Genomic DNA, 22,926 nt, shown 5'->3' with positions numbered 1-22,926 from the left:
TAGGTTTCTTATCACCAATTGTTGAAGTGACTATTCTTTCCCCATTTAATGGTCTTTGCATGCAATTCAAAAATCAACTGGCCATAGATAAGTAAGTTTATTTCTAGGCACTCAGTTCTCTTCCAGTGATCTATAATTCTAACCTCATGACAGCAATAACACTGTCTTGATTATTGTAGCTTTGTAGTAAGTTTGGAAATCAGACAGAGTGAGTTTTCAAATGTTGTAAATCTTTTTCATGATTATTTAGGCTATTCTGGTCCTTTTAAATACATATGAATTTTAAGAGTGGCTTTTTTATTTCAGCTAAAGAAAAAAGACCTTGGGATTTTTAACAGATATGTGGAATCTGGAGATCACTTTGGTGAGTATTGTCATTCAACAAGATTAAGTCTTCCAATCCATGATCATGCAACATACTTTCATTTGTTTTGGCTTTCTTTAATTTCTTTAGCAGAGTTTTGTGTAATCTTTAGTGTGCAAATCTTAAGCCTCCTCAGTTTAATTTCTAAGTATTTTGAGTGTATGTATGTGTGTGAGGAAGATTGGCTTTGAGCTAACATCTGTTGCAAATCTTCCTCTTTTTGCTTGAGGAAGGTTGTTGCTCAGCTAACATCTGTGCCAATCTTCCTCTATTTTATGCCTGATGGCACTACAGTGTGGCCTGAGGAGCAGTGCTATATCCCCTCCTGGGATCCGAAGCTTCACACCCCTGGCCACCAAAGCATAGAGTGTAAATTTAACCACTACGCCATCAGGCTGGCCCTTCTAAGTATTTTATTACATTTGATGTTACAATAAATAAAATTGTTTTCTTAATTACATTTTCAGATTGTCATTATTCATATATAGAAATACTACTGATTTTCTGTGTTGATATTGTATTGTGCAACTTTGCTGAATTATTTCTTTAGCTCCAATAGATTTGTTAGTGGGCTTTGAGGACAGATCTTGAGCCAAAGAGGATTATTCGCAAGCCTTAAAATACAATGAAATTTGCCCTGTTAGGTTTCAAACTTGCTTGGGACCCATGACCCCTTTCCTCCAATTTCTCCCTTTTAGAATAGGAATGTTTATCCAATGCCTTTCCCAGAGTTGTATTTTGAAAGAGGATAACTTACTGTCTAGTTTTACAGCTTCACAGATGAAGAGGAATTTTGCCGCACAATGAATTGTACCTGGAGTCTCTTCCATGCCTGATTTAGATGATACTAAAACAATATCTTGGATTTAGAGTTGATAGTAGATTGCATAAAAGTGAGTGGAGGCTATGGCAGTTGGCCCAAAATTGGAAAAACAAGGTAGTGTTCTGGCTGAGCATGGGGGAATGGATTTTTTCCCAAAGTGACTAGACATTATTATTGCTGGATATAAATTTCTAAAACAGGGTAAAATAGATCTGTTAGTTCATCAAAAATCGAATTGGTAGAACTCAAGAACTGGAGTGCCTGCAGTTCATTTGCACTGGAAAATAAGTAATATTTTGAGGAATGCTTGAAATAAGAACTAAAAATCAGAGAACAACAGAGACATTCAAAGTACAAAACTAAGGCAAACTTTCATTAGGAAAAAAAATTGAATCTTACATTGCTCACTATCAGTTTGCCATACAGAGTGGATCAATGAGGTATCAAGTGAAGCTAAACCAATTACTTTGAGAGTGATTGACTGCGGAGAAGACGATAATAATTACACATTTTAAAAATCCATTGACCCACTCACATTATACTTTTAACCTATGTCTAAAAAATTTTAAATGTCTGTGTGATATTACATGCTTTTACTAAAACCAGCATTCAAACTGAGAAGGGGTGATTGTGGGGAACTGAAAGAGAATTTATGATGTTTGTGTAGTGAGGAGATGTAGCCTTAATACAACGTAATAGGATAATACGTGGGAACAGTAGATTCTAAAGGTGACATTGCAAAGAGGACTTCCATTGCCTGTGGTCACGTTTGGAAAAGAACTATCTATAAGAATAAGGAATGCCAAACCTAAATGTTTTTACATGGATTTGTTCTTAACAAAAATTAAACTTGCTAACATGCTTCATCCATTGCTTAACTAATTATTTTCTTTTTAAGTCCAAACCCCATAGAATAAAATCCTGTAAACAACGTTGTGCTTATAATTTTCAAAACTTAGACAAAATAAGATTTTTATAAAAATATAACTTACTATTAGCATAAATGGCTTTATAATATGTTTAAAATCTGAAGAGAATAATGACCATTAGACAAACTGAGTCTACAGTAAAAAATTTTGCAGTAAAAATTATCAGATTAAAATAGTTATAGATTCATTTTAGAAAAATTAATAGAATTTATAATTCTTATATTAAAAAAGAGCATGCATAAAATAAGATGAGAGAAAGCTATCTAATTTTTATATGAAATTAGCTAACCTTTAAATCAAAACTAGACAAAATTCACTTGAGCTTCTGGCCATGATGAAATAAATACTACCAGATTTACTCTACTGCCAAAGATAATTAAAAATAAAAAGAATTGACACAATCATTTTCAAGCATCAGATACCAAACAGAGCATGACTAATCCTTGAGAGAAGGAAATATACAGGTTGGCACCATATTAACTCAAACTGTCTACCTGGGGGCAATTTCTGGACAATGGTTAAAAGAAATTGAGACTAAGAAGAGCATGGAAGTCTCATTGAGCATAGTGGACAGAGATCAGACTTTGGAGCTATTGAAGAAGATGAAATTTGAGGGGCAGAGTACTGAATAGGAGGGAGATGCACATGTGAAGAGCTCCCAAAGTTTGTTTGTGGTTTCCTCACAGTTCCTTGTTGAAAGGCTCAGTTGAAAATGTACTAAACAAGATTCCATTAAACCAGGCAAAGCTTAACTTCAGTGTGGTTGAGAAATAAATGAAAATTCCAAAGATCTGCATTGCCCAGAAATGTTGGAAACTAAGCCAAACCAAGGAGGAAACACATTACAATGCATTTCCAGCATCGGTTGAACATCTAAAAAGGTCAAATCTTAAAGAAGTATAGCCTAGAGGAAGTACTATGTTCTAGGAATATGGGAAAAACAGAAATTGTCCAACCCTAACAAAGAATATAACAAAGTCTACAGGATCAAGAAAATCTGCCAATTATTTATTCCCTATTTGAATGAAATACAATGCTCTATAAATCAAAACAACAAAGTCCAGATTCCCTATCATCCATAAGGTCCAACATAAATTATAAATTGCAAGGCATCAAAAGAAGTAAGTATATATGACACATAACCAAGAAAAAAATCATTATGAAAAGATCCTGAAGTAATATAGATGCTGGATTTAACAAAGAAGGACTTTTAAAAAGCTAATATAAATATTGTTAATGATTTATAGTGACAAAGAGACTTAAAAATTGAGCACATAAGGAATATCATACAAGAAATGGAAACTATGAGAAAGATACAACAGAGATTACATCACTTCAAAGTACAATATCTTAAACAAGTAATTCAGTGGATGGGTAATAGCATACAAGAGACTGAAGGAGAAAAGGTTAGTGAATTTGAAGGCAGATCAATGGAAATCACCCAATTAGAAAATAAAAACAAATAAAAGTGAACAGAAAAAACAAACACAGTGATGTTTAAGACAATATCAAGTGGCCTAACATACGTGCATTTGGAAATAGGAAAAAAGATGAATTGGGAATATGATGTGAAATAAGAATGATTAACTGGTTCAAATTTGATAAAAAGTATGAATCCATATATACAAGAAGCCTCAAGCAAGAGAAATACAGAGAAAATCAAAATTAAGCACATCATAATCAAAAAAACTATAAAGTCAAAAAGAAAAAGAAAAATAGAAAAACAGAAATAGACAGCAGAAAAAAAAGTATAGTAATGGCACATTTCTCATCTGAAAAAAACACAAATAATAGAACAGCATCTTAAACTGCTAAAAGAAAAAAACTTTAATACAGAATTCCACATCCAGTGAAAATATTCTTCAAAATAAAATTATATTGAGAGAAGCAAAAGCTGGGAAAATTTGTTAACAGCAGATCTAAACAAGAAATGTCTATAAAAGTTCTAGTTGAAGTGAGATATTACTAGATAAACATGTGCATCCGCAGGAATGAACAAAGTGCACCAGAAATGGTAATATGTGTGGATATACAAAATAATTTTGTATCCATTGAGAAATTTATAATTTACCTATAATTAAAATGTGACTACAATAGCATAAATTTTGAAGAAATAATAAAGGAAATCATGCTGTTATGATATCTTACATTAAAGACAGAGGCAATTGTAGGTAGTGTTGTAAAATGGCTCCCCATGTCCCATCTCATGGTGCTCATGCACTTGTGTAATCTCCACCTCTTAAGTGTGCACTGGACCTAGTGACTTGTTTGTAATGAGTATGATATGGTAAATGCTGAATGTCACTTCCAAGATTAGGTTACAAATGATGGTGACTTGAACCTCTCTCTCTCTTCTTTACTCATTTTTTTTTTTACTGTGTCTTCTTGGCTTGTCCCCTTTGATGTAACAAACTGTCATGTTTGAGGGATAAACATGCCGAGAGTTGAGGGAATTTGAATGAAATATTTGGGCAAGAAGTGAGGAAGAATGCTCTGAGTCCAACAACCTGCAAAGAACTGAATCCAGCCTACAACCATGTGACTGAGCTTGGAAGCAGATCCTTCCCCCACCTGGCCTTGAGATTACTACATCCCAGGATGACGTCCTTGAGCTCCCCAAGACACTGTGAAGCAAAGGAACTAGGCAAGTTATGCCTAGCTGCTAAATCCACACAAATTTTGAGATAATAAAGATGTATTCTTTCATTTTTATTTTCTTAAGGGTATGCTTTTTGATGTGGAAGATTGGCCCTGAGCTAACATCTGTTTCCAACCTTCCTCTTTTTTTTTCTCCCCAAAGCCCCAGTACACAGTTGTATGTCCTAGTTGTAAGTCCTTATAGTTCTTCTATGTGGGATGCCACCACAGTATGGCTTGATGAGAGGTGTGTAGGTCCATGCCACCAGGCTGGCCTCAGATGTATTAAAATGCTCAGATTTGGAGCAACTTTTTATGCCAAACTAAATAACTAATACAGGTATACAGTGTTAATTTTGTGTAGACTATAATTAATTAAGGATGCTGATTATAATTAAGAATGTTTCTTGTAATTCATAGAATGAACACTCAAAAATAAGAGTAATGCAAAGAGGTATAAAAAATAAAATTAAATACTAAAAAGTGTCAAGTATGCAAATGATTGAAGGAATAAAGAAACACATAAATAACAGCCAAAAGAACAACAGCAAAACAGATGGAAAAACAATAAAACAAATAGAATGATGGTAGATTTAAACAAAGCATTTTAGTGACTGCATTAAATCTTAAAAATAAGCACTCTGATTAAAAGATAAGTGTTGTAAGATTACAACAAAGACACAGATATATCTCCGTCTTTAAATAGCTTGCAAACGACATGGTGGAAAATGATGTAAAGTGCAAACATCAAGCTTAAAGCAGTTAATTCAGACAGAATATATTACAAGACAAGGGGTATTGCCAAAGATAAATAGGGACACTGTTTTATTGAAAACAGTCAATTCAAAAATAAAACATAATCTTAAATATGTCTGAACCTAACAACAGAGCTTCTAAATACATGAAGCAAAAAATCAAAACAAATTAAAACATTTAAAAAAATAAGAGAAACAAACAATTAATATAACAATGGAATAATTAAACATATCTACAATGTAAGTGGAAACTTTAGCTCTCCACCTCTCCCAGCACTTGAGATGCAGAGCACTAAAATGAATAAGTAAAGAGAAAAGATATAAACAACACTATCCTCCAAATTTACCTACTTGACATTTACAGAACATTACACCCAGCAAGTGCTGAATAACATTGTTTTCAAGAATACATGGAACTCTCACTAATATAGTCCATGTTCTGGGCTATGTCATAAGTTTTAGTAAAGTTCACACTTGAGAAATAATACAGAGAGTGTTCTTGACCCTAGTGGAATAAAATTGGTAATGAATAATAATATATCCAGAAATATTTGAAATAGTCAGGAATTGATTACAAATGTATTTATAAATTAAACCTTTACAAACATTTGAATTTTCAAAGAAGAAACGACAAGGGAAACTAGAATATATTTTGAACTGAATGATAATAAAACTACAGCATAACAAAATTTGTAGACAGAAGAAATAACAGAGCTCAAGACAATTTATAGCTTTCAAATACCATGATATAACTTTCTATTTTAAGAAATGAGGTAAATTTCTTCCTTTTCTACTTCCACTTCCTCTTGCAATCCCTTCCATTTCTTTTATTTTCTTTTGAATCCTGATTTTTTTTTCTGAATGCCTTCAGATAGGGCCAGTGAAGGTATATATCCTCACTTGCAGAAAGAGGTTGGGAGTAGAGTATGATGGCCCATAGCTGGGTATCAGAGCCTGACACAGTAAGGAGCGAGCATAGAGGTGAGGTTGTACAGCCTGATCTAGATAATCAGTGCCCCCGTGGTGTGTGTGTTTAATTCTGACTGGGTTAAGGAGATTATTAGGGGGATGGAATCCCTGTATGGGTCAGAGCAAATGTGGAATGAAAAGAGCATTCACATGGAGGACAGGAGCAGTGGCTGTGATGAGGAGATTGTCTACATATAAGGAGATTGAAAATAAGTTAATATATTAAGGATAATGGAATCCAAGCTTCTCAATATTGATTATAAAGTTAAAGACATAGAAAATAAAAAAGAGGAAAAAATAACAAACTTAGAATGAATCCAGTGCAGTTGAATTGGAATTATAGATACCATTATGAATTCTTGGTTTTCAACATAGACAGATAGATATTATAAGATGTAAATGTGTTCACAACGCATAAATGTGTAGGTAGACATACCTATATCCCCTAACTGTCCACTGAGATGCCTCGTAAGCAACAGATCAATAGCAGTGGATACACCAAATACTTAGATTTGGTCTTCTAAAAACAGTTCTACAATAAAAGGAACAAAGAATCCAATTAATAGAAGAAAAAAAAAAACAGCTAAAATGTTTGAATAGACATCTCACCAAAGAAGATATACAGGTATACCTTGGAGATATTGCAGGTTTGGTTCCAGACCACCACAATAAAACACATATTGCAATAAAAGGAGTCACACAATTTTTTTGCTTTCCCAGTACATATAAAAGTTATGTTTAAACTAAACCATAGACTATTCAGTATAGGATAGCATTATGTCTAAAAGAATAATGTACAAACCTTAATTACAAAATATTTTATTGCTAAAAAGTGCAAACCATCATCTGGGCCTTCAATGAATTGTAACCTTTTTGCTGGTGGAGGGTCTTGCTTCTATGTTGATGGTTGCTGACTGATTAGGATGGTGGTTGCTGAAGGTTGGGGTGGCTGTGTCAATTTCTTAAAATAAGGCAAGAATGAAGTTGGCTGCATCAATTGGCTCTTCCTTTCATGAACAATTTGTCTGAAGCACGCAATGCCATTTGACAGCATTTTACCCACCATAGAACTTTTCTCAAAACTAGAGTCAGTCCTCTCAAATCCTGCTGCTGCTTTATCAACTAAGTTTATGTCATATTTTAAATCCTTTGTTGTCCTTTCAACAGTCTTCACAGCATCTTCACCAGGAGTAGGTTTCATCTCAAGAAACCACTTTCCTTGCTCATCCATAAGAAGCAACTCATCCATTGAAATTTTATGAGATTGCAGCAATTTGGTCACATCTTCAGGCTCCACTTCTGATTCTAGTTCTCTTGCTACATTTCTACCACATCTGAGGTTACTTTCTCCACTGAAGTTTTGAATCCCTCAAAGTCATCCAGGAGGGTTGGAATCAACTTCTTCCAAACACTTGCTAATGTTGATATTTTGACCTCTTCCTATGAATCAGATTCTTAACAGCGTCTAGAATGGTGAAACCTTTCCAGAAGGTTTTCAATTAACTTTGCCAAGACCCATCAGAGGAATCACTGTCTATGGCAGCTATAGTCTTGCAAAATGTATTTCTTAAATAATAATACTTGAAAGTTGAAATTACTCCTTGATCCACGGGTTGCAGAATGAATATTGTTTTAGCAGGCATTAAAACAACATTAATCTCATTATACATCTTCATCAGAGTTCTTGGGTAACAAGCACATTGTCAATGAGCATTAATAATTTTAAAAGAATCTTTTTTTTTCCTATGCAGTAAGTCTCAACATTGAGCTTAAACTATTCAGTACCCCATGTTGTAAACAGATGTGCTGTCATCCAGCCTTTGTTGTTCCATTTATAGAGCAAAGGCAAAGTAAATTTCGCATAATTCTTAAGTGCCTCCGGATTTTCAGAATGAGAAATGAGCATTGGCTTCAGCTTTAGTCACCAGCTGTATTAGCCCCTAACAAGAGAGTCAGCATTTTCTTGAAAGCTTTGAATCCAGGCAATGACTTCTCCTCTCTAGCTATGAAAGTCCTTTATGACATCTTCTTCCAATATAAAAACTGTTCTGTCTGCATTGAAAATTGGTTGATTAATGGAGCCAACTTAGTTATCCTTAGCTAAATTTTCTGGGTAACCTGCTGCAGCTTCCATATCAGCACTTGCTGCTTTACCTTGTACTTTTGTGTGAAGGAGATGCCTTCTTTCCTTAAACTTCATCAGCCAACCACTGCTAACATCAAGCTTTTGTTCTGCAGCTTCGTAAACTCTCTCAGCCTTCACAGAATTGAAGGGAGCTAGGGCCTCCCTCTGGAGTAGGTTTTGTCTTAAGGGAACGTTGTGGATCTTTTGGTCTTCTAGCAAGACCACTAAAATTTTATCCATATCTGCAATAAAGCTGTTTTGCTTTTTTATTTGTGTGTTCACTGGAGTAGCACTTTTAATGTCATTCAGAAACTTTTCCTTTGCATTCACAACTTTGCTAATTTTTTGGCACAAGACCTTACCTTTGGCCTATCTCAGTTTCCCACATGCCTTTCTTACTAAGCTTAATCATTTCTAGCTTTTGATTTGAAGTGAGAAATGTGTGATTCTTCCTTTCTCTTGAACACTTAGAGGCCATTGTAGCGGGTTATTAATTGGCCTATTTTCAATATTGTTGTGTCTCAGGGAATAGGGAGACCCAAAGAGAGGGAGAGAGACAGGGGACCTGTCGGTTGGTGGAGCAGTCAGAAAACAAACAACATTTATCAATTAAGTTCATCGTCTTATTTGGGAGTGGTTTGTGGCACCGCAAAACAGTTACAATAGTAACATCAAAGATCACCAATCACAGATCACCATAACAAGTATAATAAGAATGAAAAAGTTTGAAATACTGTGGGAATTACCAAAATGTGACACAGAGACACCAAGTGAGCAAATGCTGTTGGAAAAATTGCGCTAATAGACTTGCTGGATGTAGGGTTTCCACAGCTTTCAATTTGTAGAAAATGTAGTATCTGTCAAGTGCAAAAAGGGAAGCACAATAAAATGAGGTATAGATGGCAAATTAACACAAGAAAAGTGCTCAACATCATTAGTATTAAGAAGATGTGAATTAAAACAACAAATGAGATACCATTACAGACCTATTAGAATGGCTAAACTTCATGTTGATGAAGATGTGGAAGAACGGGAACTCTTATGAACTGCTGTTAGAAATGTTACAAGCACTGTCAAAAACAACTTAGCTGTCTCCTAAAACGTTAAATGTATATGTTCAGTTGGATCCAGCTATTCCACTCCTAACTATTTACCAAAGAGAAATTAAGTTTATGTTCATGCAAAGACTTCTGTATGAATAATCATAGCAGCTGTATGTGCTCTAGATAAAAACTGGAAACATACCAAATGTTCATCAATAGCTAAATGGCTAAACAAATTGTGATATATATTTACAACAAAAAACTACTTAGCAATCTAAGGAAAGATTACTGATACATGCAATAACATAGATGAATCTCAAAATAATTCGGTGAGTGAAAGATGCACCATTAAAAAAGAATGCACATTGTTTGATTCCATTCATATAAAAATTTTAGGAAGTACAAACCAATGTCTAGTGACAAAAAGTAGATCTTTGGTTACCCGTAGATAAGGAGTAGTGGGACAGGGAGGGAAAGGAGCGGGGAATGGAAATTTGAGTGAGGAAACTCTTAGGGGAAGGGTAATTTGGTGATTGTTTTATAAGTGCATACATATATCAAAACTTAACAAATTGTACATGTTAAATATGTGCAGGGGCCAGCCCCGTGGCAGAGTAGTGAAGTTAGCTCTCTGCTTGGGTGGCCCAGGGTTTCGCTGGTTCAGATTCTGGGAGCTGACATGGCACTGCTCATCAAGCCATGCTGAGGCAACAACCCACATAGCAGCACCAAAAGGACCTACAACTAGAATATACAACCATGTACTGGGGGGCTTTAGGGAGAAGAATAAAAAAATATATATATATGCAATTTATTTTATGCCCACGATTCCCCAATTAAGCTGTTACAATTTTTTAAAAACTCAATGGGACTTCCTGCATAAACTCTTAAAGTTTAAAAATAACCAATTTTATGTCTTTATACTATTAGCAAAAGATTGAAAAATAAAATAAAATCACACTTTATAATAATATCCGAAAAAGGGTATTAAAATATATTTAGCAAAAGTTTTGTAAGATTTCTGCCTGGAAAACAATAAAATATTTTAAGTAACTACGAAGATCTAAATAAATGGAGAGATATACTTATTAAGATGCAATTCTTCCTAGATTCAATGCAAAATTATGAACATTCAGCATGGTTGTTTGATTTTTTTCTTTGCTTTTGATAGCAATTAACTACATAATTCTAAAAATTCATAGGAAAATACAGCAGATATAAGAGAGCCAAAACATTGAAGAAAAAGAATAAGAAATTTAAGGGGACGTGGACTATCTGATTACATGACTTACTACAAATGACTACTTTGTGGTGTGATATAAAAATAGAAATTAAGATCAATGAAGCATAACGGAGAGTCCCCAAACAGACCCACATGTAAGGTCAATTTATTTTCAACAAAAGTGCCAAGATAAATCAATGAGGGAAATATGTTCAATATATGATATTGAACAACTAAATAAATGTAGGAAAAATAATGAAGCTTAACCTCTACTTTACACCATTCACAAAGATTAATTTGTGATGGATTACAAACTTAAATGTAAAAGCTAGGATTATAAACTTTCTAGTATAAAATATAATAGAATATCTTTGTGACCTTGAGGTAGGAAAATATTTATTAGAATCAATACAAAAGATCCTAATGATAAAAGCAAAGATAAAATGTATTAAACTTTATCAGAATAAAAATGTCTGTTCATTAAGACACTGTAAAATAATTGCCATATATATTTCTGACACAGGACTTATATTAAAAATGCATAAAGAGGGGCCAGCCCAGTGGCTTAGTGGTTAAGTTCACGTGCTCCGTTTCTGCTGCCCGAGGTTCACTGGTTCGGATCTCAGGCATGGACCTACATACCTTTAATAAAGCCATGCTGTAGTGTCATCCACAAACAAAACAGAGGAAGATTGGCACAGTTGTCAGCTCAGGACTGGTCTTCCTCACCAAAAATAACATATATAGAGAGAGAGAGAAAGCGAGAGAGAGAAAGAGAGAGAGAGAGAGAACTCTTACAAATCAGCGATATAAAAACAAAATCTCAGTTAAAAATGTTCAAAACACTGGAACAGGCATTTCACAATGTAAGACATAAGCATTACAAAAAGACAAAAATATCTTCAACGTCATTAGTGTTCAGGAAAATTTAAATTAAAAATCACAGTGCTTTACCCTTTCACACCTGTTAGAAAGATTAAAATTCAGAACATTGACATTAGCAAATATTGGTACAGAAATGGAGAATTTTGAAATCACAGACATTACTGGTGGGAAGAAATTAGGCACAACTACTTTACAAAATTAAACAGAACATTCAGTCAATATCAACCCAGATATCCCCCTTTCCTAAATGTACTCAAGGGTAATGAAAGTATATTCCCACAAAATCACACAAACATAATTTTGATAGTGGCTTATTTATAACAGTAAAAAATGAAACAACCCAAATGTCATTCAAGCACAAAATGGGTAACTAAACTGAGGCATATTCACACAATGGAATGCTACTCAACAATGGGAAAAAAATGAGCAACTGCATAAGTAATAACATGGATGAATTTCCAAAACACGAAGAATGAACAAAGTCAGGCACAAGAGTACCAAATCTGATTTCATTTATATGAGATTCAAATAAAGACAAAAATTATCTATATTTGTACATAGCAGAAGAGTGGCTACCTATAGGGAGGGGGAATTGATTGAAAGAGTCACAAGAAAATTTCAGAAATAACAAAAATGTTCTATATCATAATTGGCATGTTGGCTATATAGGACACATATTTGTCAAAACTCTGAACAAAATGTTAAGTTCTGTGCATTTAACTATATAAATTTTACATTTAATTGAAAAATAGACAGGAATATAGCAGCAATGTTTATATTATTAGTAATGATCAAAAACTAGGTACCATTCAAATGGTCATCATAATAAAATAAATAACTAAATTGAAACATACACATTCAATGCATATTCAGACAAAAATGAGAGTGAACAAATTATGTCTCCAAAGTACAGGAATGAATGAATCTTAGAAATGAAAGAGTGAATAACAGAAACCAGGAATGAAATAAAACATGCACTATGATTCTACTAAGTTAAAGAAGAAGGTAAAACTAACACATGATGTTAAAAATAAGCATAGCGATCTGCTTGAAGGGTCTGTTAATGGAGTGCAGATCAAAAGGAGCTCGTGGGCTTCTGGTAATGTTCTGTTTCTTGAACCGGGTGATGAGTGCATGGGTGTGTTCTCTTGATGAAAATTCAGTGAGATGTGTTTACTGATAATTTGTATAATTTTTTGTAGGTTTGTTATCCTTCAAAATCAGTTCACTTAAAACAAGAGCAAATGCTTGTTTTCTAATTTAAACCATAATAGCAAATTAGTAAATCAATCATCATGTCAAATTAATTAATTTAAAAAGAACCAAGTAAGATTCATTGAAGAAACAGAAAATCGTGGTTTAAAATTTGAAAACATCCTGATGTAAAATCATATTAACATGCTTAGGGAGAATAGTTACACAAATATCTCAATAGGTATATAAAAATAATTTGACAAAAGTCAACACCCATTCACAGTAAAAATTATCCTTAGCAAAGAGGAAATTGAAGGGAATAATCTAAACCTATTTAATTTCAAACTTTGGAATGTCAGTCAAGAAAATAGTAGTGAAAAAAATAGATATAAAAATGGGAAGGAAGAAGTTACGTTACTTTATGTACAGATAATATAATTATTTACATTAAAATGAGAATCGATAATTTATTAGAACTAATCAAGAAGTTCATCAGGATTGCTACAAAAAATCAACATATAAAAATTGATAACATCTCTATACAAAATCACAAAGGAAATAAAAATCTAATTATAAAAAATGCACAATTCAAATAGCAACCAAATTGTAAAGCACTTAAAACGAATCTCATAAGCTATAAACAAGAATTTCTTAGAGAAGATGATGCAATCTGTTGAAGAAAATAAAAGAAGACCTGAATAAGTGAAACAGTATGCAATGTGTATGAAAAGAAAGGCTCAGTACTATAAAGATGTCAATTAATCTACAAATCCAATGTCATTCCTATTAAAATCCTAATAGTATTTGTCTATTGAAAATGAGAAATTGATCTTTGCATTCATATGAAAAATTAGAGGCTCAAGAATTGATGAGATGATTTTCAAGGTGAGGGCTATATCCTGATGATAGATGCTATCAGACATTTTAAACCTACAGTAATTAAAACAGTATGGCATTTGATACAGAGAAAACAAGTAGGTAAAATCAATCCACACATATGGCAGCTTGGTATATGATAGAGATATTGTATTAAATCAGTGTATTTTTATTTTTCAATAGAGTAAATCTTATAGATTGTGTTACTATCAGAAAAAACAATAAAATAAGATTTGTACTTGGTGTAGACACTATCGTTACTCTGTCCAAATTCCCTTTGATAAAGGGATTTCTGTGTACTCTTCCTGAGTGCCTGTATACTTCTGCTTCCAATAACCAGTGTCAGTGACTATTCCTTGATGAACTGACCTTGGCCTCCTGAAGCTGCTTGGCCTTTTTCACCTTCTTCCGCCACTACCAAACTCATATCTCTGCCCATCCCTCCCTTGAGGCAAAACCAAAAAAACCCAAAAAATAAGTGCACTACTTAAAATTCTATGTACTGAGAGGATTTCCCTTCACTACTGTCCTTCAGGGATGTCCCAGAGAGGGGCACCACTTGCAGGTGATGCCTGCATATTGTGCAGAACCATCTGTAAAGCAAGCCCAAGTTTTCTCTTCCTCTGTTAAATGATTGTGGAAAATTCCTCATGAGGCCACAGGGGCTGGCTGAGAGAAAGAAGGCAATATATCATAAGTTGGGGCCATGGGACTTTGTGCCACTTCCTCAAATAATTTAACTGGTGCAAGGCCTGGTCAAGTGCTGATGGAGTGCTGATGTACATACACAAATTTATGGTTTTATGGATCAGACAACACCCTATTCATAGTGGGAGCTCAGATTTCATGGTAACTTGGTGGCCCGTGGTTAAGTGTTCACTCTCTACTAAGGCCCAGTAGCAGTCCGTAAGCGGTTTCTCAAAAGGAGAGTAGTTATCCACAGAGGATTTTCAGGGCTTTGCTCCAAAATACTAAGGGATTTTCCTGTGATTCACCTACAGGGACTTGTGAAAAGCTCCAAACAACATCCCTATCTGCATGGACACTTCAAGCACCATTGAACTTGGTGGATCATATGGCCCGAATGGAGGTCATCTCTATTATATATCAAGTTTGAGTTACTTGGTAAATGAGTCAGAGTAGCAGACCCAAGTGAGAAACACGTTGTCTCCAAAATTCAAAGAGGTCTGCTAGATGTTGTGCCTCTTTTTGTCTTTTAGGAGGGGCCGGATGCAACAATTTATCCTTCGCCTTAGAGGGGATATGTTTACACGCCCTACGCCTCTGGATCCCCAGAAATTTCACTGAGGTGGATGGCCCCTAAATTGTTGTGGAATTTATTTCCCACTCTCTGACAAGCAAACATCTCACCAATATGACTGGAAGAGTTGCTACTTTCTGCTCGCCAAGTTCAATCAGATAATTTCATCAATGTGATGGGTCAGCATGATGTCTTGTGGGCCAGAAAGGGAATCAAGATGCCCATAAACTGAATTACTACATAGGCCTGGTGAGTTAATATACCCTGATGTTGAAGATACACAAAGACAAAAGATATAACTAAAAGAGAGAAAATTGGAACATAAAGTTGGAAAATGTTAACATTTATAGTGAGTAGGATAAATAAGGTTTAACTACAAACAGGAAAGAGAATGTGAAATTGGAGAAATAGAAGGAAATCTAAGAGAATACTACTTTACAAAAGGTAGGAGTGTAAAAAAATCAAGAGGAGTGAATAGCATCTTAGAGACAAAAGTGAAGGTGGGAGTGTGGAGGTTGAAGAGGGCAGGAGTGAGGGATGGAGAGGGGTCTGGTGATCAGTAGAACAAAGTCTCAAAGAATTTGAGATTTTTTTGATGAATGAATCTTAGCAATTTTTTAATACAAGTAATCATGATTTTAATTACCAAGACTTTCTCATTCTGACAGTTGATTTTTCATAGTAGATCATTTTGTCCTTTTTTTAAATTTTATTTTACTATTCATAGTATCATCTTGAATCATTCTGAAGATACTAATTAGATATTTTTAAATGTTCTTATGTTCCCTGGATTTTCTTTCTTTTTTCTTGATGTGTTTATCTGTTGTGTCGCTTTACTGATGATTTTCCTTATCTACATGTTTCTATAGTCCTATTTCAAAAATAAATATATTTTTAAATAGTTTGGAACATAGTATTTAATCACATACATATGGTTTATATCTTCTTCATTAGAAAAATTACTCTGAAATTACATTTCAGAGATATTAACTAGAGCATATTTTAGTTACCCAATAACTGAAGAATTGATCTATGGGGAAATGGAATTATCTTAGTTCTTAAGAATGCTACACACCAGTTGGAAAAAAATAATAATGCCTTTAAAAATGTTATTGAATCAAATAGCATTCCTAATTTTTTCCTTTGCTACTCCCTAAACCATTTTTATCCCAAATCACTATTTCTCAACGTGTTTATTGCAGGAACTTCCTCTTATCTCACTCACTCAGTCATTTCTCCTCTTCATTCCCTTTACTGATCAAATTAATCTTAATGTTGGGTTCTGAAATGTGCCTTTTCTGCTTGTACTTTATAAAGCCCATCCTTAACTAGAAATTCAAAATTGCGGAATATTAACAACCAACATTTCTAGGACTGCAATGAACTTTTAAGCATGGTAAGAGTTAGAGAGATTTCTCTTCTCCCCAAAATCCTGAAGTAATTTTCACCTGTAGAAAAATAGCTAGATTAAGTAACTGTTGAACTCATACACTTCTAAAATCTTTCCTTGGATTACATACCACAGAAAACTACCTGTCCTGGATATTCATAAGCATTGTTTGAAAGAAAGAACTAGGAAGAAGTTCTGTGAACAAATGAATATAGTAATTTCTATAACCTTAAACATGGTAATGCAGATTGCAAAAGGGGTTACATTGTTCACATAGCAATTCCAGAATTGATAAGACAAGGAAAATCATTTCATGTCATTTGATCTCTTTGCAAAAAGGACAAGTGGTGGTTTTCAAACTTTTATGCTTTACCACCCCCTAATTTTTTGATTAGTACTGTCTTCTCTTACACAAATAAGGTTTAAACCGAAAATGTTTCAACTACAGTTTAGTAAGTTGCATAGATGTAACATCCACACTGTAAAAAATGACATTAAAAAATGTTCTTATTTAAAAAAATATGTTCAGTACATTCAAAATATCATAATGATTTGCTATCCATAACCATCCATTTAAAATAAATGTGAATATGCTCTTCTTCCTTATCAGTTAGAAATTTTAAATATCTTTATCTTTGAAATTGTATGTCCGTTCCACTTTCCACACATAATTTTAGCCTAATGTAATGCGGCCTGTGTAAAAATCTTTTATCTTAATACATAACGAATGAGTTCACTCTCCTTCTCAGAAACCTGAAACTGCTCTCCATCGTCTAATAAAGGAAAACAAAATTTCTTGGTTTGAAATTAGTTATTCTGGGATTGTCAATCGGTATTTCAATCTTTGTTTCATGATACTACCTATTATTTGTTCTACCCACTAGCACAAGAAGAAATCTCATTGAGAGCCTACCCTTGCATCTTTTCAGGTATCTGTCTATAGAAACTCTTCCATTTTTCCAGAACATCTATTTGCATTTCTTTAGTGTATCCACTTTATTTCTGATTCCTGAAGTTCTGTCTTCCTACAAAGCTCTGCTCAGAAGCTTTTCATATAGTCATGAAAACTTCCTTAGTCAACCATAAAATTTTACTGGGAGCAGTCTCAGGACATGTCACACTCTTCTGCATATTTTAGCCAGGTATACATTTATCTTACCTGTCCTACCTGACTATTCAGATTTTTGACGGCATAGCACATGTGCTGTCACCTTTGTATCCATCAGAAGATGAGCATAATTACTTTTTTAATTCAATCAACAGGAATTTATGAAGATATAGGTAAATAAGGTATCAACCTTGAGTTCTCAATTGATAAAAGACATTTTATCACTTAGATGTTGCCACAATAATGCTGCTTTAAAATACTCAAAATATTGAAGCATTTTCACGGCATCTATTTATTTTTCTCACTTCTCAATGTGAGGGTTAGTTGGGGCTTAGCTGATCCAGGCTGGGTTTAGCAGAGATTGGCTCCAGACTGCAGGTCAGGTTTTGGTCTGCTCTGCATCTGTATGAGACATGGGCTAAAGGGCCAGCCAGTAGCAAATGATCTAGGGTATGTCTCCTCATGGTGAAGACAGAGCATGAAAGGGCAAACTCAACCACACAAGTACCTTTGACATGATGTTTAACATCCTGTTGGACAAAGCAAGTCTCATGGCCTCACAGAGTAGTGGGGCTGAGGAATAACATCCTCTGTGGCAAGGCTGTGAACGTACACTATTATTACACTAGAGTAATGAATCAGACATGGAATTCAATCTACCATGGCTGTATGAGTAACTGTATGAGAAGGGGTATAAGGAAGAGTGAAAAACAAAATAACTGTTTCTAGAAAGAGACATTATTTCACAGAAGAGATGACTTTAGAACTGAGTTTTTAGGGTGAGCTATTTGCCAGGCACTATAGGCAGAGGAGCACATTATAAGAACAGAGGTTACTGTTCACAGGCACAAAGCAGAGCTCTGGGATGGGGCACACGGAGCGATGTTTAGACTTGCAGGCTGGATGGCGGAGTGTTTGTGGGAAAGGCTGGAGCCAGAGCTATACACCGTCCTGAATTTGATGTGCATCCTGTTTTTGACCAGACATTTGACTTCTGTTTTGTAGACGATAGATGACCAAAAGAATTTATTGAACTTTATTGTCAAATTAATATTTAAACAAATTTTTCTGTTAAGCTATTTTATTTACTTAATAAATTGTTTGAATAAAGACATGAAAGAGTGTCTAGTCCCTTCCTCCCTCCCTCTCTGGCTACTTCCCCCTCTTCCTTCCACCTTCCTTTCCTTCTTCCTTTCTTTCTTCTTAATCAGGCAGTTTCCCTAAAAAGACTGTGATATTCCTTACAGAGATTAGTAAATGTAGGAGAGTTATAAATTATTTATATAGAAATTGAAGCAAATAGTAATATATAGGAAGAAAGCAAATGCTTGCTGAAGAAATAGCAGCAGAACTGGATCAATCTATAATGTTGCTCTGACCACATTGCCCAGGCAATTTGTTGGCTTTGAAACTACCCCAGGCCAGGATGGCCCAAGCATGCAGCCTGTCTTAGTCAGCAGGGCTCTCAGAGGCACCCCAACTTCAGTGCCCATCCTGGGGCTCTGACAGCTGCATCCTCAGGCTTGTGAAAATGGATCAGCAAAGGCAGCTGGCTTCAGCTGAGGCCTCTACTGCCACCTGGGTGCTGGAAGCAGCCCACACACTGCATTGGAAAGAGTAAGATGATCTGAGGCCCCAAGACACAAGGTCTGTGCAGCACTCAAGGAATATGGGAGAGGGAGTGACTGGGTGAAAGAGCATTAGAGAACAAGGCTCATTATTCTCCGCCCTGCAGAACTCTCCTGTGTGAACAAATTCAGAAAAGCTTTGATAGAGAGTAAGGGAAGGAGAAAGATCACAGGTCACCCCAGAGCTCCCCTAAAGAAAAAAGAGGCTCTGGGTATTGAATTAATTCACACTGTGAAGAGACTTTGAGATAATTCTGTTAGTTCCATCAAACAGAAAGGGTATTTTTAGAAGTGGAAGTGGAGGCTCTTCTCCGCCTCATGGATACTAAATATATTCCTGTGGCATATGCAGAATGGGCAAGAATTCCTGTTTAACAGAAAAGGAAATTAAGTCATAGAGAGGATAATTAATACAGAAATATTAAATAATTTGGGCCTGATAACTACAACATGAAGTCAAAGTTCTTTAAGAAAGTTTATTTTCTAAAGTGTATTTATGACTGTTTAGAATATATTGGCTTAATTCAACCTTGTAAAACAAACATCTATAATTATAGCGACTGTTGAAATTACTCTTTCAGGAAAGTTCTAATTTCAAATATTCTGTCTTATCATCATCCCCGTCAGACAATGTGTTTTCATCTTGAGGTCAGAGGAACATATTGATTTTGTTAAATTAGTAAGTCTATCTTTTAGATAGAATAGAGAATCTTTATGTACACAGAACCCAAGGATTTAGGTGGGGAATAAGCATCCCAACCCAGGGGCAGAACAAGGGGTCTCACGCTGGTAGGGTTTCAAGGAACCCAGGAAAGAGTTTTGAATCACAACCAGCTCACCACTGGCGGGATGGCTCATGATAAGAACTGGAAATGCAGTGACATATACCCAGTCAATTAAAAAGGATTCGAATCATATCCAAATATATGTTCCCGAGAATACACTTTTTGTTTGCTTTTGCTTGTCTCATTTTTCTAGAGATTGGGTAGCATTACATCACTGGAGTAAAGGCCCCTAAAAAGTGCTTTATTATAAAAGAGTCACAGATTGATGACCTTGGGGTCCCAGAGGCTCCCATTGGGACGTGACTGTTAGACATGAGAAGGTGAGTCAGTCACACCCTGAAGGGCTGCACTGATTTCTATGTGGGCCACTGGGTGTACTTTGGCCTGATGCAATTATGCCTGAATTAATGCAATAGAAATTAAATTAATGCAATATACAATTCATGTTTGTTTGTTTAGTGGATGTGGTTCAGAACAGATTCTGTGGATTCAGTCAGCCTGGCTACAGTTCAAACCCTCTCAAATATCTGCCACACATCTTTAAGTAATTCACTTAACTTCTGAGACTCAGTTTCCTCATCTCTAAAATAAGGCCAATACAAGTTGTTTAGTCAAATGGTTTTGCTGTGAAAACTAAATTGCCTCCTACACATCTTCCTGGCCTCAAATAGATAGTGAATAAACATAAACTTTTGAATATGACATGAAAATGTTGGTATAAAAATCAAAAGATACTAAGGGAATTCAGGTACTTCTCTAATGGAAGCAAGATAAACATCCATAAAAATAAATGAAAACAAGACTAAGGTAAGGAATAGACCAGAAGAAATTCCATGTACTTAGCAAGGCATCTTAATATTGTGGATGGTATCTCGGTGCCAGGCTAGAAAACATGGTTTGTCACTTACAGTTCACAATGCTGTTGTACTCCCTTAACTTCTCTGGGAATTATTTTTTTTATTAGTAAAAGGAGGTTTATATTCCTCTCTTTCAAGTTTCATAGAAATATTGTATTATAATAAGTAGAACAAGTTAAAGCACGTTGTCAACAAAAAAAATATTGTAAACTGAAATTTTCTCATAAGAAAAGTAAGGAAATAGGAGAGATCTTAATATCCACTGAGAGAAGGTAGAATTTCAGATAGACTTTGAGTAAAGAATAGCTTTCAAACAGCAAAAGACAGAAAGGAAAGGAGCTGGTGGCTTTATAACCTATAGACCAGAGGTTCTCAGTGTGTGTGAGTTTGTGGGGAGACATTTTGTCCTCCAGAGACTTTTTGCAATGTCGGAGATATATTTGGCTGCCACAACTGGTGGGCAGTGGTAACTGGCACCTTCTGGGTCAAGTCCAGGAATGCTGGTAAATATCATACAATGCAGGAAGCAGCCCCCCAAAACAACGAATTATCAAGGCCAAAATAGCTAACAGTGCTGCAGTTGAGAAACTGTGCTACAGGCAGATGAGTCACTAGCATAGCAGATGTGAAGCTGAAGTCAGAAAGTGTTGGTGGAGTATGAATATTGGGATGGGGAAATGGGGCTTTTATATGCAATGAGAAACTAAAAACTTTACTTGTCAAGAAGTGATGAATTTTGCTTGACAATAAAAGACAATCATTCTAGAAATAATCTTGGTATCATTTAGCAAATCACTATTATGCAATTGTTTACTTCAGACCAAATATAAAGATAAATTAAATGTAAAATAAATTTGAATTGATTCACTCTGTCTTTATAACGTTTTGTCACTCATCGTGAGAATCAGTCTTTTGCATCATCCACATTTCCAGTGAGATTGCACTATCCATTGAGAGTAGGATACATAGGGATTGAAGTTATTTATCACTTTGGATTAGAGAAAATGACATTGTGATGTGTTTTATCTAATGAAAAAGGAGCAAATTGTGCCTGCTCTGAGGGAAAGCATTTAAGAATTGTTGTACAGTTCTCCGTGCTCTCTCTTGTCATGTGATATAGATAGGTATGTTTTCCAGATGTTGCACATACAAGATGGTGGAGCTTCCTGCCTGATGCAGGAGCATGCCTTGCTCTATCTTACCTGACCATCAAATACGTGTGGTATCGGGTCAGTCATCATTCTCTTTTGACTTCAGTCCCCACGCATTTAAAATGAAGAGTTTAAGATAAATGATTTTTGAAATCTCTTTAAGCTCCAAAATCCTAAAATTAAATGGATGTTAATGAATTTATGAGAAGACACTTTTTTCAACTTTTTACCTAAACACTTGGTTTTATGTAGATATGAAACGTCTAAATATTCAACTAATTTGGAGCATGGGTCTTAGATTATATCTCAAGCTTCCCTGAGATATTATTGCTCCATTATGAATAGACACATATTTTTAATCATTAAAAAGATAAGAAGATGGGAAAGATCTAATTGCCAAGGAAATCTCAGGTGTTTAGAACGCAGACATACCTTGGTTTGTGTTACCCAGATAAGTGAAGAGCAGGTGTATAATTCTTTCACAAAAGAGAAACTAAATTCCAAAGAGGTTAGAGCACTCAACCAGGTGGCAGTCTGTGAAGGCTGAATCATGTACCCGGGCTTCTGTGCGCTGTCCATGGTGCTGAAGAACCTTGAAAATTTACGGAATTGTCTGTGTTACTCTAGAAACATCTCACCTTACGTTTATTTTTATTCAACATTCACTGCACACTCAAAGAACAAAAAATCAGGGCCAGCACACCCCCCTGCATCCTGTGTTTTTATTAGTGGTAGCAGTAATATCATTATTATTATTATTTAAATTTTTATTTTGAGATAATTATAGATTCCCATGCAATTGTCAGAAATAATACGAAAAGATCACATGCCCGTTTTAAGAGTTTTGTCCAGTGGTAATATCTTGTAAAACAATAATATAATATGAAAATTAGTATATTGAAGTTGACACAGTCACAATATGCA

The 22,926-nt window shown here is 34.9% G+C and overlaps 1 pseudogene; it reads right to left on the bottom strand.

Moving 5' to 3' along the window:
• Positions 1 to 22,581, bottom strand: part of LOC106781895 (sorting nexin-19 pseudogene) — a 108,053-nt pseudogene extending 85,472 nt beyond the window's left edge.
• Positions 22,582 to 22,926: the final 345 nt, after the last annotated feature.

This window comes from Equus caballus, chromosome 18 (genome assembly GCF_041296265.1).
Source record: "Equus caballus isolate H_3958 breed thoroughbred chromosome 18, TB-T2T, whole genome shotgun sequence".
Lineage (NCBI taxonomy): Eukaryota > Metazoa > Chordata > Mammalia > Perissodactyla > Equidae > Equus > Equus caballus.
Note: the sequence above shows the minus strand (reverse complement) of the source record. Positions and strands in the feature narration are given on the sequence as shown.